The sequence below is a fragment of the Meles meles genome, unplaced genomic scaffold (genome assembly GCF_922984935.1).
Source record: "Meles meles unplaced genomic scaffold, mMelMel3.1 paternal haplotype, whole genome shotgun sequence".
NCBI lineage: Eukaryota > Metazoa > Chordata > Mammalia > Carnivora > Mustelidae > Meles > Meles meles.
The window spans coordinates 1,945,331-1,961,861 of record NW_025721600.1 but is presented as its reverse complement, the minus strand read 5'-3'; the positions used below and the strand labels follow the sequence as shown (position 1 = coordinate 1,961,861).

The following is a 16,531-nucleotide window of genomic DNA, read 5'->3' as shown; positions in this document are numbered from 1 at the left end:
TCTTTTGCTTTTCTATTTTTTAATTTTTTTTAAATTTTAGTATAGTTTAGTCTAGTTTATTCTTTTTTTATTTTTATTTTCTAATATTCATAAACTTCAAGGGAACTCCCTTTCCCCAAGCAATGCTACCCCTATAGGTAAACCAATTTTTAATCCCCCTTTATCTTAGGAAAGTTGAGTCCTTTAACAAAGATATCAAGATACATCCAGGAAAAATCAAAATAACCTTCCTTGCCCACACTGAGAATTTATAACCACTCTCCCAACTTTTTCTTCCACCAGTGTTTCTGTGTATTTGTGTTTGTCCTGAAAGTATATAAATCTTATACTTGGGGTTATTTTTGAAGAGGTTTTTCTTTTTTTTTTTTTGCATATATATATATATATATATATATATATATGTGTGTGTGTGTGTGTGTGTGTGTGTATGTGTGTATATATACACACACATATGTATACTCTTGTCATATACTTTTATCAGTGTTTTTGTCTGTTTTTCTTTGTGTACATCATAAATCTTACCTTGCGGTCCATTGGGGCTGAGCCTTCTCTTTTGTCTTCCCTTTTTTTTTCCTGTCTGTCTTTCTGTCTGTCTGTCTGTCTGTCTCTCTCTCTCTCTCTCTCTCTCTCCCTGTCTCTTTTTTTCTTCTTCTTTTCTTTTTTCTCTCCTTCGGATGGGAATCCTGATTGCTCAGAATCATTCTAGGGTGCACCTTGACAGCACCACAGTCAATACATCCAGCTACATCTGTTCAGTCATCTCTCACCAAAATGACTAGGAGGAGGAATGCCCAACAGAAGAAAAATACAGAGGATGGGCCTTCTGCAACAGAGTTAATGGCTATCGGCATAGAAAATATGTCAGAAAAGGAATTCAGGCTAACAATTATCCAGGCAATAGCTAGGTTGGAGAAAGCCATGGATGACTAAACGGAATTGATTAGGGCAGAAATGAAAGCCACCAGAGAAGATGTTCACAATGTTAAGGCAGAACTGAAAGCCCCAGGGATGATGTTCACAAAGCTCTCAATGAGTTCCAATTGAATCTAAATTCTCTAAAAGCTAGGGTAATGGAGACAGAAGATAGAATTAGTGATCTGGAGGACAAACAGATAGAGAGAAAAGATCAGGAGGAAACCTGGAACAAACAGCTTAGAAGTCATGAAAACAGAATCAGGGAAATAAATGATGCCATGAAACATTCCAACGTCAGAATTATTGGAATCCCTGAAGGGGAGGAGAAAGAAAGAAGTCTAGAAGATACAGTGGAACAAGTTCTACATGAAAACTTTCCCAATCTCTCAAATGGAACCAGCGTTCATGTACTAGAGGCAGAACTGTCTCCCCCCAAGATTATAGATTCTGAAAAAAATCAAGGCACCTGATAGTAAAATTGAGATATCATAACTGTAGATACAATCTCTTGAAAGCCGGTAGGACAAAGAGGCTCCTTACCTACAGAGGAAAGCCCATCAGAATAATGTCAGACAGTCTACAAAAGGTTTTAATAAGAATTTGTTCAGTGATAAATAATCCATATGCTGAGTACAGGCAGAAATATCACCCCAATAAAAAGAACACAGACATAATAGCCCTTGAGAGCTGCAGAATGAAGTTAAAAGTCGAGTACTTCTCCTGAGATGGCAGAGGTCAGGGTTTTTTTCACATTTATAATTTATAGTATTTTTAACTTTTCCTTTGTCGATACATCCATCATATATCATCTTATGACATCATGCCGTGAAATGTTTCATTTGGTGCCTGTCCCTTGGGGAGTTGCATGATGTTCATACTTCCTGTGAGTTTGTCCCCTGATGTTTGGCTTCACCTTGACAAGTATATCGGACTCTCCCTGCATGGTGGGGATCAGAGAGTCTGAGAAATAATGACGTCCTTTCTGCAGAAGTCAAGCAGGTAACATAGACAGCCCGTCGTGGACAAACCAGTTAGACTCTCAGTTCAGTCCGTTTTCTACATCTAGTGATACATTCAGGTGATTGAGTCTGGCATCGAAGTTGAAATACTTCTCTTTCTCCACTTGTGCTTCTCACATCATCCCCTATGGTGAGAGCTGACCAGTGCAGATGCTGCCTTCACCATAACTGGGTCATTGGCTGACCTCGCTGCATCCTTGCTTGCAGCCCTTACCTTGGGGTGTTTCCCGGGCTGTGCATGCTTAAGTGCACTCACAGCAGCTGCTTGGCCAGTTAGCTAGAGGTCTGCCTTAATACACTAGCTTGTGAGCACCTTCAGTGGTTGTGTGCCTGAGGAATAGCCAATCTGTTTAATTTGGTCCAATGTATTTAGCCCCCTTGCTTCCTAGTCCAATCACTGTGTCCATATGCTAGACTGCAGGAATCCATTCTTTTCTGTCCCCAGAACTATTCATATGATCCAAAACAAATAACATCTCCAAAATAAAATGGATAAAAAATTTCCATTTTTTTACGTTGGGAAATAAAACTACCACTTTCAAAATTTTACCTTGAAAACAATAGGATACTTACAAAAATATAATGGAAATGCAAACCATTGCATTCTTTTTTAAAAATTATTTATTTATTTATTTATTTATTTATTTATTTATTTGACAGTGAGAGGGAGAGAGAGATCACAAGTAGGCAGAGAGGCAGGCAGAGAGAAAGAGAGAGGGAAGCAGGCTCCCTGCCGAGCAGAGAGCCTGATGTGGGACTCTATCCCAGAACCCTAAGATCATGACCTGAGCCGAAGGCAGCGGGTTAACACTCTGAGCCACCCAGGCGCCCAAACCATTGCATTCTTAACGATAAGTCATTCTTATGGTATGTGCGACCTCTGCTAAATGCTCTTGGGGGGTCCCCATGGCTTCTGCACTCTCCTCACACCTCCCAGAAGTCTGATGGTCTAGGAAGGGCATGAGGTTCCTTCACTGCACTCTAATTGAATCTCAGGTCCCTTTCATTTCCCCTCAACCAGCCCTCACCACAGGCTTGGTTTCCTATTTGTGCACAGCTGTGCTGGGTTTACAGGTGAGTTGGGGCAGAACGTCCTCTCACCTCTGTGTCACCCACCCTCTGCCTATGAGGGGATGCTCAAGGTTGCCAAGTTTGGAGAAACAGCTCTTCTGGAGTTCCACAGTCCTCATTCTTTCTGGATGGCCACATACATAATTTGCCTGATGAAGTCCAGAACCCATGGCTGTTTTGGATTCTGGATCAGCTTCTTAGAAAAGACCAGGAATCTTGTTCATGTCAGTGCTCTTTACACTTCTACCATTCTTTGAGCCCATAAAAATCTTTCAGAGTATGCAGCCTCTTATGTGTGTGTGTTTATGTATTTGTAAGTGAACTACATACACCATAAGTCTATAATTTATATCCATGGCAAAGCTTATATAAATACAGGGATTAAAAAAATGAGATGAAAAAGTTTCCAAATGGAAGTTCTAATGTATTCCTTCTGCACCCCTGTGTACTGTCCTGTCCAGTCCCCTGGTGAGCCCCTACACCAAAGGGTCTCACTCCTAATGGACTCCCATGCCTCTCAGGTGAGCAAAGCAGGAATGGTATCTCCAGGAACTGGGTTTTATGTACTTTTGCCTCCAATCCTCAAAATCTGTGAGGACTACCTGGAATGACGGGTGGATTCAAGATGTGGAGAAAGGTACACTTCTCACGAAGGAGTCTATCAGAAGGAAAAGTGGAAACACTCCGTTGTACTGATTTTCATGAAAGTTAACAGAATTAAATTCCTATTTCTCATTCTTTTCTTTTTAAAGTAAAATCACAGACTGTCACTGGGGACCCTGGGTGAGTCAGTCATTAAGTGTCTGCTTTTGGCTCTGGCTCAATCCCAGGACCGAGCCCCACTTTGGAAGCCTTGCTGGGAAGGAAGCCTGCTTCTCCCTCTCCAGCTCCCCTGCTTGTATTCTCTCTCTCACTATCTCTCATTGTCAGATAAAATATTTAAAAAACAAACGAAAAACCAGACTGTGATCCAGAGAGGTTTCTATTCTCTGAAATTTTCACTATCTAAATGGCAAGAGGACATTTTCTTCCCTTTTTTCTCTCTGAAATAATGATATGTACTATTATTTGATGGTGGTGGAGATAATTTCCTGTAGGGATATCATCTGTCTGACTTAGGAAAGGGATCCTTTCACACTGCTCAAGTCGTGTAGCAGAGGATACATTGGATTAGAGTCAGATGTGGAAACTGAGTATCCATGTGGCTTGGGGAGACTCTACGTGCCATGGGGTCCCCATTTGTTAACTAGGTGGCTGGGATAAAGCAGAGACCACCACTAGTGTGTGTGTGTGTGTGTGTGTGTGTGTGTGTGTGTGTGTGTGTGTTGGTAATGGTTCTCTGTCTCCCATCTCCTCTTCTCCTCTTATTCCTTTCTTTACCTACTTCTTCATCTGAAGTCTGCATTAAGTGTCTGACAATGAGGAAAGGTTCTGGGGGAGGTGGTGGTGGAGGGACGTATCTTCCCTGTATAAATGGAGGGAAGGTAGGACACGCAGCCTGCTTTGGTCAAGTCCTGTTTCCTACTTATATTATGGGCACTTTGTAAATGGTGGCTTGGCAATGGCCAAGAGACCTTAAACGTGCCTGTCCTTCTTCATCTGCTCTCTGCAAGTCCTTCCAGCCAACAGCCTGCAGTAGCCCTCCCAGTTTTAATAGCCAATGACTTGTGTACTTATATGTGGGGCAAAAGTGTCTCAGCCTCCTACCTGAGACCTCCCATCTTTTCTTCTACTGAGAAAGGTTCAAGGTAATGGAATCACTTCCCAGAAAATGTTTGTGTCAGTTCCTCACTTGCCCTTATTCCAAGACGCTAACAAGACACATGTCCTATTTATTGCTTCTATAAAATTGTCTGTGCCACAAATCTTTAAAAAAAATAATACTAATGCATCTGATACACAGACCAACTAACGCACACACATAAAATTGCTGAGAGCAAAGAGCTGTGTCATCTCATTTTTTGTTATCAGGATGAGACGAGGCAGTGATGTTTTCCTTCAAAGGATGGTAGCACTTCAAAAATTCCCGTCTATGTTGTTAGAAGTTACATTATTTTATACCTCTTACAAGAATTTAATTTCATTCTGACTAAAACCATGGTTTAGAAGTAGCTTAAAATTAAAAAAAGAAAGTATCTTTTTATGATTGTGAGATATCGTGGATGCAGGCATCTATAGGGAAATGATGAGATGTCCTGGTTTTTAAATACTACTGATTGGATATTATAGGCTATCCAGGGCCACTTTCCATAGTTCCTGTGATTCAGTAACATGAGAAAGTATCATCAAGGGGGCAAATTTCAAAATGTTAATAACATTAACAACTGTGAGTCCATAAAATATTTTACTGCCTATGTTTTTTCTTAATTAAAAAACGTACACATACCCACAGAACTGACACCACCTCTTCCTCTCTTCTGAGAGAAAAGATTGTGGCATCATCACCTGAACGGGTGACCTGAGAGAGTTAGGCATACACTTGAGATCTGTTATCTAGAGCTTATCAAGTCAGGGCAGCAGGACTCTTAAGATCAGTGAGAAATATGGAGTCTCAACTAACTGCCCAGTTTGGAAAATACTAGGTAGATGGTGAGATCTTTGTTATTATAATGAAATGCTGATTAAATGTATACTTTTTAAATTTAACTGATGTTAAAATGCCAATTTCCAAGTAATTTAATTAAGGTAAAATATATTTCAAGCAGCAACTAAATGGAATATTTTCTAAGATTTCGAAATTATTTAAGCACTGTGCCCTTTTTTAGCTGATAATATAAAGCAGCGCCTGACTTCCCGAGTCATAGAAACTGAAAGTGCCTTAAGATTGTGTAAAATATGAAACTTTCTGAATACTCTAGAAGTTTAAGCTATCATAGCTGAGCACTAGGCCGTGATTTTTTTTTTCATATTCTGGACATATACGTGATATCATCTAAGGATACTATCATATTTTAAAAGGAACAAAAAGAAAAAGATATAATTATTTTATGTTGTTAACAGTAAATATAAACAAAACAAAGGCAATAACAGAAATATTGCTGAACTGTCTCTAAACAGCTTCATGTGTTTGACACTGTGAGTTCTTTGATTTAAAAATAAAGCAAGCCTCACAAACCTACCACAACCTGCTCTGGGCCAAAGAGCATGGTGTCTATACAGCTGAGTCAGTGGCCTCTCTGCTGGTTCACTCCATCCCATATTCCAGTGACTTCAGGCCTCCCTACAGCGTTTCCAACGTGAAGAAGTCACTTTGGGTGGAGGGACTTGTCCCTAACAAAATAAAGAACGTGACCCCTGAGGCCATTTCATTAAACTGTAGCTAAAACTGGACAAATAAGAGTTCTTCCCTCATTAGTCGATGGCAAAGTTTTGTTTGTTTTTAGTTTCTGATTCTTTAAACTGTGCATGGGAGCTCAAGCTAATGAAAATCTGTGAAGGAAAGGATTTTTCAGGTTTACGTGGGAAATCTAAGTCTTTACATAAGTAATAAAAAATACACAAGCCTTTTCTCTGTAGAGCACAACTGCACTGCCAGTTTGCTAAGTGGTTTCAGATCCATGCGGGGCCTGTCACTAGGTGGCTACTTGGGCTCCTAAGAATGGAGGTCAGGCCTCTGTTCAAGGTATGTCCTTGGTGTCTGCAGGGCACTGGGAGGCCCTGTATGGGCTCTGCAGAGCTATGTGTGGGTATTCAGATTGGTTTCTGAGGTGTGTCTGAGATAAGTCTGTGTGGATCTCTGTCACAGGTCTCTGTGAAGTCTCTTGGTGTTGGCCACTGTGAGTTTCTGCATAAGGTATGTGTGGGAGGGCTTTGAGGATCATCCCTGGACATGGTGTTCATGAGGGTTCTTGATGTTGGCCCCTGTCAGAGGTCTCTGTGTAGGATCTGTGTGGGCTTTGTGTGGGTCTTTGTGGGAGGTCTCAGTGTGGGTCTATGTATGAGTCTCTATGGGAGGTCTTGGTGTGGGTCTCTGTCAGAGGTCTCTGCACAAGGTGTCTTGGCATGGGGCTTTCCCTTTCTGACCTTCTTGTACCATCTGGCAGGAGAAAGGCAAGGGGACTTGCTCCTTCCTGTTTCTGGCTGTTCCACCAGCCTCCTGTCTGCGGCACTTCTACCAGCAGGAGCGTGGTGTGCACATCCAACTCCTCAACTCCCAGAACTCATGCCACTGGGAGGATCTAGCAGCAGCCAGGTTCAGGACTCTGCTCTGGGTCACACTCTCCTGAGCTTCCAAGGGTCTGGGGCGCTGTCTGTCCTTGTACCACCTCCCCCAGGTCCTGACTACACTGTCACTGCTGGCCCACCCTGGGGACTTAGAGGCAGGACCTGGCTCCAGGGAGAAGCTGCAACAGAGCAGGACTGCACCCAATTTGTCCCCCACCCCAGAAACATTCCCACATGGGGTATCCTGACAGCATGAGGGTGGGACCATGTCTGCTGCCATCTGGATGGGGGATCTCTCCTGGAGTGGGACTCTCCACCATTTGAGTGATGTATGGGGAGCTCTGGAGGACGATGTTGGGCTGGGAGCGGGGCACTCAGGGGGAGGCCCTCCTGGACTGCACCCTCATTCTGGACACGTCCCTTCCAGCCGGGGTGGGACAAGCCCTATCCTGTCCTCCTACCCGTCTGGGCTCTGGGATAACCATGACCAGGAGCCAGGCCAGTCCCTTGGCCTCCCCCACCAGACCCCTGGGAGCCATCTTTGGGCCACACGTGTACGTAAAGGTCACAGACCACAAGTCCATCCCAGGGCCCACAGTCCTACAAGCTTATCAAATTGTGCAGAAGTTTACTTCTCTGCATGAAGACCTTGCTGCCTCTGGGAACCTCTGCCTCTGGGAACCTGGCCCTCCATGTGGGAGCTCAGGTGGCTTCTGTACAACCCCCACCCCACCCCCTCCACCATCCCACCCCTGGACATGGCAGCTGGAGTGGAGTGGAAACCCTGTGGGGACAGTCCCAGGGCCTCTAACTTCTCCCCTTTGGGCCCGTAGGTGGCAGTGGGACACCAAGGATCCTCAGTCATCACACCAGGCATGGGCTTACACTGTCACTTAACCCACCCTAAGCACAGGGTCTCCCTGCCTACAGCCTCACCGCCTCCACCTCCAGAAGCGGAAGGGGGGTGCTGGTGAGCAGGCCCCATCAGTGCCCTGGGGCTGGGCAGGCTGTTGCCTGGGGGTCTCTGTGGCACCCCACACACCTTCAGCTCCAGGAGCGAGCTTGCCCCTTGCTGTTCTGAGTGTAAGAGGGGCTGCATGGAGCTAAGATGGGATTCTCTGGGAAGAGAAGGCTCCTGGGGTGGCCGTTCTCTTCTCCCCACAGGAGACAGGGGCGGGGGCAGGACTTCTCACTTCTGCCTTCAGGGCCAGCCTTGTGTCTCCCAACTGTGGACCCCACTCTGATCTAGGACTCTGTCTTCCTGGAGCCTAAGCGGGATTTCTGCCTCAGCAGACACTCCCTACAGTCACACAAATTTCAGGTGGAGGGAAAGCAGGAGAGGATGGGCAGAGCTAGGTCCCATTCTGGGTCTTGTTCACTTTGTCGTGGAAATGGAAGTTGTGTGAGGAAGGGGGTGGAGGTGGACCCCGAGGTCACTGGCCCTCCAAGGCCCTGTTTCTTCTGGGGAAGCCAAAGCAGGCACTCAGGGAGAAAAAACCCTGATCCTCTCCACTCCCTCCCAAGCAGGGTACACACAAAGTAGAGCACCACTTATGAGAAAAAAACCAAACATAAATTTTTGGGAAACAATAAAAATTGTGGCATGGGGAAGGCATTAGCACACAGAAGATGTGCTAATGTGAGAAAAAAAATGGCCTTTCTTTGCATATACTCGATTTTTTTCTTGAAGGAAGTCTTTCTGACCAGGAAAGATGTGTGAAACGTTCTCTGCCTAAGTTGAGACATATTTTTGAAGACTGCATGTAGGATAATGGTGAAGTCAACCTGAGACACCTGCCACCATCGGCTAGTGCTGGTTGTGTCTGCCTGGGGGCCCCAGGTCCCTGGGGAGGCTTTCCCATTCGCCATTCCTGTCTCTGGTCAGCTGGCTCTTGCTAGGGCAGCTATGACCCTTGGGGGTACCTTGCTAATTGGAGGCTATCCCTCCAATCACTGTCTTCTGGTCTGTGGAGGCAAAAGCCCTGTGGGGGCAAGAATGCCTGTGTACTGGGGCCTGTAATTCCTTGTGCTGATATATCTGAGGCCCAAATTCCTTGGTGGAGTCCCAATTTTTCCACCAGCATTTGTCCCACAGCTGTCACGATCGTCTGAGTTTTGGCAGCCCTGTTGTCCATAACCGATCTGCTTCTAACTGGCACCCAGCTCTGGGGAGGAGCCAGTGCAGGCTTGCCTTTTTGAAGGGGGCCTTCCAGTCCTTTGCTTTTTTTATTGGGATTAAGGCACTGCAGAAAATTTTTCATCCTTTGTCTAAAGTGGCTTGCCGGAAAAACATGTCCCTTTTCTGGTGGCATGAGCTGGAGGTATTTTCTCCCAAGGCTCTCTCCTCATCCTCGGACCTGGGGAGGGTGGCCTATCTCACTAGCTTGGGAAGTCCTGATTTCCAAAGGTTCTGCACACCTGTCTTCATTCTCTTCTGGCTTGGGTCTCTTCTGGTCGTTTCCTTCATCAGTGGTCTCACTGTTGCTCTGGCTGTCACTTGGTTCCTCAACCTTTGGTCCACAGGGCTCTTGCTGCCCCTTACTGCTTGATCCACTTGAGCTAAGGTTATGTGACACCGGGGAAGCTGGTGACTCTCCACTGGCACACTCAGTTTGGGAACAGGATGGTGACTCTTTAGTGGTCAAGCTGTCTGCAGCAAGGACAGCATTAGTGTGAGAGTCTGGCAGGAGCACGCTGGTGCCACTGTCTTCAACAAGCACACAAGTGGCAAAGTCTGGAAGGAGGATATCACTGGGAGAATCTTGAGGAAGCACAGCAGTGGTATGGCCTTCAGGCTGATTCTCCGACTCTATCTTCTCTTGGAGCTCAACTTTACTAACCTTTGTTTTAAGGCTTACCTCCTCTGGATCTTGATCAACCAACACTGTAGATGGTGAGGGGCTTTTCCTAGCACCTGGATATCCTGATCTCCTCAGATCCACATAAATGGCTGGTTTGTTGGCCAGCCCAACAAACTTAAGGCCTGGGTCTTAAGACAACTTTCCAAGCATGGGCCTTCTTGGCCTCCATCACCTCTATGGCCCCCTCAGACCTTGGAGTTTGGGACCTGAGCTTCATCCTCAGTGTTGCTACCATGTCTGGTGAGGCCTGACCCCCTACCCCCCCCTCTTTTAGCTCATTCCTGGCCATTGCTAAACTTGGACTTGGTTCCAGGTTGTCTTTTCTGACCCCCATAACAGTCTTGCTGTACAGAGTTCTGTTTCGGAGGCTGAGAATGGAGGCCTGAGAAGGTGATCTGCCCTCCTGTCTTAATAAAGACGTCTCTGAGGACTTATGGCCATCACCAGGTGAAGTCCCTCCCAGGGCCTGCTGGATTTGCTCGCATATGGGTGAGGGAACAGGCAGGGAGCTCCCTGAAGTGGTATCAGACTTTTCAGTTATACCCTTCTCTCCTGGATGGGTCTGAGGTGGTTTCCCCAAGAACTTGGAAAATTTGGCTTTTTAGGGGGCCCCAGGTGCAAAGGTGGCTGAGCACAGAGAGGGGGACTGGGGAACGGGCAAGTGTTGAGCTTCACGTAGTTTGATATCTATGGGCTCAACAGTTTGGAGAGGTAGGTCCCACTTACGCCTCACTTGAAAACTTATGATGTGTGTTTCCAGCTTCTGCTGAGTGTTAGGACAAAGGAAGGACAGCTCATAGGAGGTGTTTCCACAGGGCTTCCAATCCAAGGGTGCTAGATTTCTGAGAGCCTTGTGGGGTTGGGACTTGGGAAAAGCATGGCTGGCCACAAACGAGGTTCGACGCACAGTCACAGGGATCAGACCTTTACTGATCTTTCCCAATTTCCTGTGCAAATTAACCTTTAAAGTTTTTTCTAGATGTTTCTTATCTGGCCCCCTGGCTAAGTATTTTCCTGGATCACCCTCCAAGGCCCTTATCAAGGGTCTTCCAAACTCCTCAGAGTTGGTTCCCAGAACCTTCACTGGGAACCTAGCTGAGATCCTGGAGAGATCTGTTGGTGTCCTCTTCAGACACTGCCGTAGACCCTTACCAAAGTTCTTCTCTAGTTGGAATCTTGCTTGATACTTCCTGTGGTATCTGGACCTGGTCCTCCATGTAGCTTGGATGCTTTTGCCTTTAAATACAAAGGGCCTTGAGAGCCCCTGCTCTCTCTGTGCCTGACTCACCCACAGGGATTCATCCTGAGGCACCTCAGTTCCAGAGACATCTGAATCTTGTGGGGCAAGCTGCTTTGCTGTTTATCCGTGCTGAGCTTCCTCTGAAGCTGTGGCTTCTGGATATTAAAGATGACAAAGTCCCCTTGAAAGGTGGAACCTGATCTGTGGGCCTGAGAGGCCTGGTGGTCCTCCAGAAGCTTGGGAGCGACTTGGCTAAAGAATTTTGGAGAATTTTTCTCCGTAGTGGGTAAAAGCTTCCCCCTTCCTTGTTGCTTTGGCAACAAGGGCCACTCCAGATATTGCATTTTAGTTGGGATGAAGGATTGTGTCTTATTCTGGGATGCAGCACAAGATACTCCACTGCTCCTCCTCTGGGATGGGAGAGAAGGTGGTCTTATTGGTACAGATAGTGCAAGGGGGACCTGGGGCTGGGGCAAGTTTAGCTTTGAGGGTTGGGGTTGGATCCCACAGTGGAGCAATGGTGGGGAATGGGAAAACTGTGAAGATATTTGATCCTGGTTTAGAACTGGCAAGCAATTAGAGGTCCCATTGAATAAAACAGAGGGAGCCTGTAGTGGAGAAGAGTGAGTAGAGGACAAGGCAGTGGCCACCAGCGTCTCACTTTCCAGAGAAGGGAGACCCCAGAAGAGCTGGTTGCATTTCCATTGCAAGTGGTCTTCCAAGACCTTGGGAGATGAGAACGGGTGATGTTGGGCCAGTGGCTCTGCCTTGTTTTTCATGTTCTAGAAGGATGGCGGGGAGGTGGTGCTCTGCTCAGCACCCAGCAGCTTCCACAGAGTCCCCCAGAAGCTCACGTGGTCGTCTGGGCACCACTGTTTGAAAACTGACCCAAACTTTTCTTTCTCCTTCCAACTCTTCAGTTTTACCCTTTTGCTGATTAGTAGTTCAAGGAGCTTCTGGACATCCGGATTGACAAATGAAGGGTTATGAGTCTCTATCTGTCTGTTAGTAAGGCCACACCAGAACGAGGCATCTGGTGGGTGGCGGGAGATGTGTTCTTGCTGGCACTTGTGCTGTAATGTGCCAGGCAAGAACAAGGACTTGGTACTTTCCCACCACCAGGAAAAGGATAAAATGGGGTAGCTGGCATGGCCAAGGCCTGAGATGTCTGGAAGGAGAGAGGCCCAGTAGGAATTACCTGGAAGAAAGTTCTTTCTCACTGTGTCTGGTAGGATTTTTTTTTTAAGTTAGTTTGCTCTTCTTGAGGTCTTGCTGGCAGGGTGGAGGACAAAGGCTGAGGGGGCCATGTCAGCGGAGGACGAGCAGGTGATGAGGCCACGGTGGGAGCAACGTCTTCCACAGGTTCCCTGCATGGCTGACCGGCTCCAGCTGGCACCCCTTGGTGCACCTGCCCAGGGTCTGCTTGCTGTAAGGACTGGTGAAAGCCCCCCTGGTCAGAGACCCTTGCCAGGTGACTGTGGGAGACAGGAGGCGTGAGCTGCCCCTGCAGCATCCCAAGGCTGGGAGGGGACCCCATGGCACTCCATGCCCCACACCCATGTCACGATGCTCCTGCTGTCCCTCAGCCTGGGGCTTTGGTCACAATCTGTCCCACGGCTCCTCCCAGCCCACCGAACAGCCCCAGAGGCCGTTTCCCACAGTGCGGGGTCCACACCATAGACTTGGGGAGGCCCACCCAGGGGAGAAGGGGGCAGATTCTTTACATTTGCAGAAGGGAGAACAGGTCCTGAACCTCTTCCAGATCATGTAGGCAATCTCTGAAAACTGGAAACAGGAGACCAGGTCACAGTGGAAGGCGGGGTCCAGTGGTCTTAGAGGAGGCTGTGTACAATGTCCCTTTAGGGGAGACCTTTGGAATATTGGACTCAGGAGCCCCAAACAGCACTGTTCAAGGCCATGTGCCCGCACGGTGATTACAGGGGTCATGATGTGGATCATGTCTTTGTGTTTTCCAAAGTGCTTCCTCATTCATGAACTTGCTGGAGGAGGAAGGACCATGTGGCCTCACAGAAGAATCTGAGTGGAGTTGAACAGCTTGTCCACAGCGGGAACGGGAGGTTCCGCCCCCAGTCTAGGCCCTGGGGCCCCTGCTGGGCGACACCGGTTTCCAGCCCCCCAGGGCTTTGTTCTGGTGCACAATCTGGGAAGCTTCCAGTTTCCCCTCTTCCTCCCCGGAGCCCCCACTCAGGGCTCTGTTTCCTGAGGGATGGGTTCAGGCCCTAGTGTCCTGGAGACAGTGGGACTGCCCCATCAGAGTTGGGGGGACAGTGTAACTGGGGCCTGCAGGGGTGTGGAGGATGCTCACCTTTCTGAGTCTGGCTTTTCTGGCTTCTGTTGCTCCTTCTCCATGGCTCCGCTTGGTACTGAGATAAAAGAACACAGGGAGGATGGTTCCCCCGCCCCAGCAGCAGGTGCTCACTGTTCATGTGTAGTGTGACTTCCTACATTTAACTAAAGGGGGAGTGGACTGTGATTTTCTTTAGTTTTACTCATTTCCTTTTCAAAATGGATACAAAGATTTCCAGTTTTCCTTCTTTGAAGAATATACAGAAGGATATTCTATGTGAGAAGTTTGCCACTGTTCTTCTGCTCAAGAAACACACACAATCCCAGACCTGGTGGCACAGCTGGACTTTTTCACATAGGACCCCACTTTCCAAGGCCAGATCCCCACTCTAGCTGCTGCTTTGGACCCCCTGGGCTCAGTACTTCCCTCAATCAGCCCCGAAGGGGGAACATTCACCTGAAACACCTGTCCTGGGACAGTGGCTGGTGACCTGGTGCTCAGGGGCCTGACCTCTGCTAGCGAGGCAGCTTTTAGCCTCTGGTCCTCGGCCACCGGTCACTGTGTTCAGGACACCGTCCTGGACCCCTCCACCACACCTGGACTCTGGCCCGATATCTTCAGGGAGAAATCCTCATGTCCCTCTAACCCCTGCCGAGTCTGGCTTGTCCTGGAATACCCGTTCTATTCTTTCCCATTTCAGGAGTCTCTCCAGTGACTCAGAAAAGTAGAAAGAATAATAGAAAATAAGATAGAATCACACTTTCCTGGGTCTGGGCCAAGGGTTCCTTACCTTCCTGCTCTTCTTGTGTTTCTTGCCTGGTGGTAAGGATGGATCAGGCTGGAAATAGGAAAGTAAGAAGACGAAGAGCCCCAGTCCACACACGAAGGCAAGGATGGCATTAACTGCCCAGATAGTGGGACTGGAGCTCAGTCAACCATCAATAAAAAATTCCTGAGGGAAGAGATAATTATCCATCTCTTTCCTTATCAGACATTAGTGTCCAATCGCACTGCTGCCCTGAGGCAACTGAGCCCTGGGTGTGGAGGTGCAGACACAAGCCCCACGCCCACATCACAGAGCTATTATCTGGTCAGAAAGAGCTCCTGAGGGAGGGGGAGGGGACAGAAGAGAAGCAGCCCCTCCCCCCACCCTGCGGCTCCATCCCTCCGCCTTCCCAGGCCTCCAAGTTCCTCCCCTCAGCAAACACCAATCTCTTCTCTGTATCTATGAATCTGAGTTTCTTTTTTTTTTTCAATTCTACATACAAGTGAAACCATATGGTATTTGTCTTTCTTTTATTTAACAGAGTACTCTCAAGGTTCTCCATATTACCACGACCATCACCATTTCATTATTTTTTATGGATGAATAGTATTGATGTGTGTTATATCTTTATCCATTCACCCCAGTATACATGATTCATTTAAGACTGATGTTTTCTTATTGACTTTCTGTGTGGATGACTTTTCCATTGATGTAAACTGTTGAAGTTCTATACTTTTGGGAACCACATGTTTAATGTTTTTGATGTCACGACCTTTTAAAAATATAAATCTTTTAACTACTTATTGTAGTTTTAGTTAAACATACTATTTTTGTCTTCACTCTAGCTTTATAAGTGATTTACCCATTACCTCTGCTGTACATATACTGTATGTTGCGTTTGCCTTTAAGATTTTATTTTTATGTATTTTCTTATTAATTACATCATTACTTTTTAGTTTAAACAAGTCCCTTCAACATCTCTTATAAGGCCAGTTTAGTGGTAATAAAATCCTTTAGTTGTTTATTTAGATAATTCTTAATCTCCCTATTAACTTCGAATGGCAACCTTGCTGGGTAGAGCATTCTTGGTTGAATGTTTTTCTCTTTGCACCCTGGAAAGAAAGGCAGATTGCAGTCAGCCAGCATTTTTTTTTCTTGTTTTTAAAAATTTATTTTGTGAGGGCCTGTATGAGGGCCTGGTTAACCAGAGGAACTTACTTGCAAACCCCAGATATAGGGGTGAGCCAGACCAGATGGAGACATCCAATCAGCGGGGTGTGCGTATATTTACTATGGTGAATTGAAATTCAATTGGTCACCCGTATTGCCCACTGAGCATAACTGTGATGTTTTCCCTGTGTGTTGGAATCTCATTAGCCACCTGTGTGTGGGACAGGCTCAACCACCTCTATAAAGGTTAGTCTGTGGGTGGGGGGAGTAGTAGTAGTCATTGGGGTAGTCATTGGGGTAGTCTTTGTCCTCGTCGGGATCATCGTTCGGGGAGCGGTGTCATCTAGAGTGGAGTCATCTGGAGTGGCGTCATCCAGGGAGTGGCCTTGTCCAGGGAGCGGCCTCGTCCAGGGTGCAGCCTCGTCAAGGTCGTCGTCATTGCCTCTTCGTAAGAGATGGCCCCTACCAGTCGGTTTGGTTTTCGATGCTTGGCACGAAATAAAGCTTTGCTTGACTTTCTCCTTGCATCATTCTCATTCCTTTGATCACAGACCCTAACATCAGGGGCTCGTCTGGGATCAAATGACAAGAACTGAGCCAGCATCAGAATTTCTGGGAGAAGCCTCCGGAGGTAAGATCTTGGGATCCTGTCTGTCTGACTGGTTGCAGAACTCCAGAGTGTAGTCCACCAGGGGAGAAGCTGGATGCAGCCATGCTCCCCAGGGCTGGAGTGGATGCAGGGATGCCCTATCCCTCTGCTGGTAAATCAACAAGGGGTTGGAGTCCCCCTGGGCGGTCACCAGGGTTTTGAGTCCCCCTGGGCAGTCATGGGGTTTGAGTCCTCCTGGATGGTCACCAGGGAGTTCGGATCCCCCTGGATGGTCAGGGGGTTCGAGTTCCCATGGGCGGTCAGGGGGTTTGAGTCCCCCTGGGTGGTCACCAGGGGGTTCGAGTCCCTCTGGATGGTCAGGGGGTTCGAGTCCCCCTAGGCAGTCAGGGGGTTCATCCCCCTGGATG

General features: G+C 47.2%; 1 pseudogene; it reads right to left on the bottom strand.

Moving 5' to 3' along the window:
- Positions 1–8,784: 8,784 nt before the first annotated feature.
- Positions 8,785–14,560, bottom strand: LOC123936541 (annotated as a pseudogene).
- Between the last annotated feature and the right edge of the window lie 1,971 nt (positions 14,561–16,531).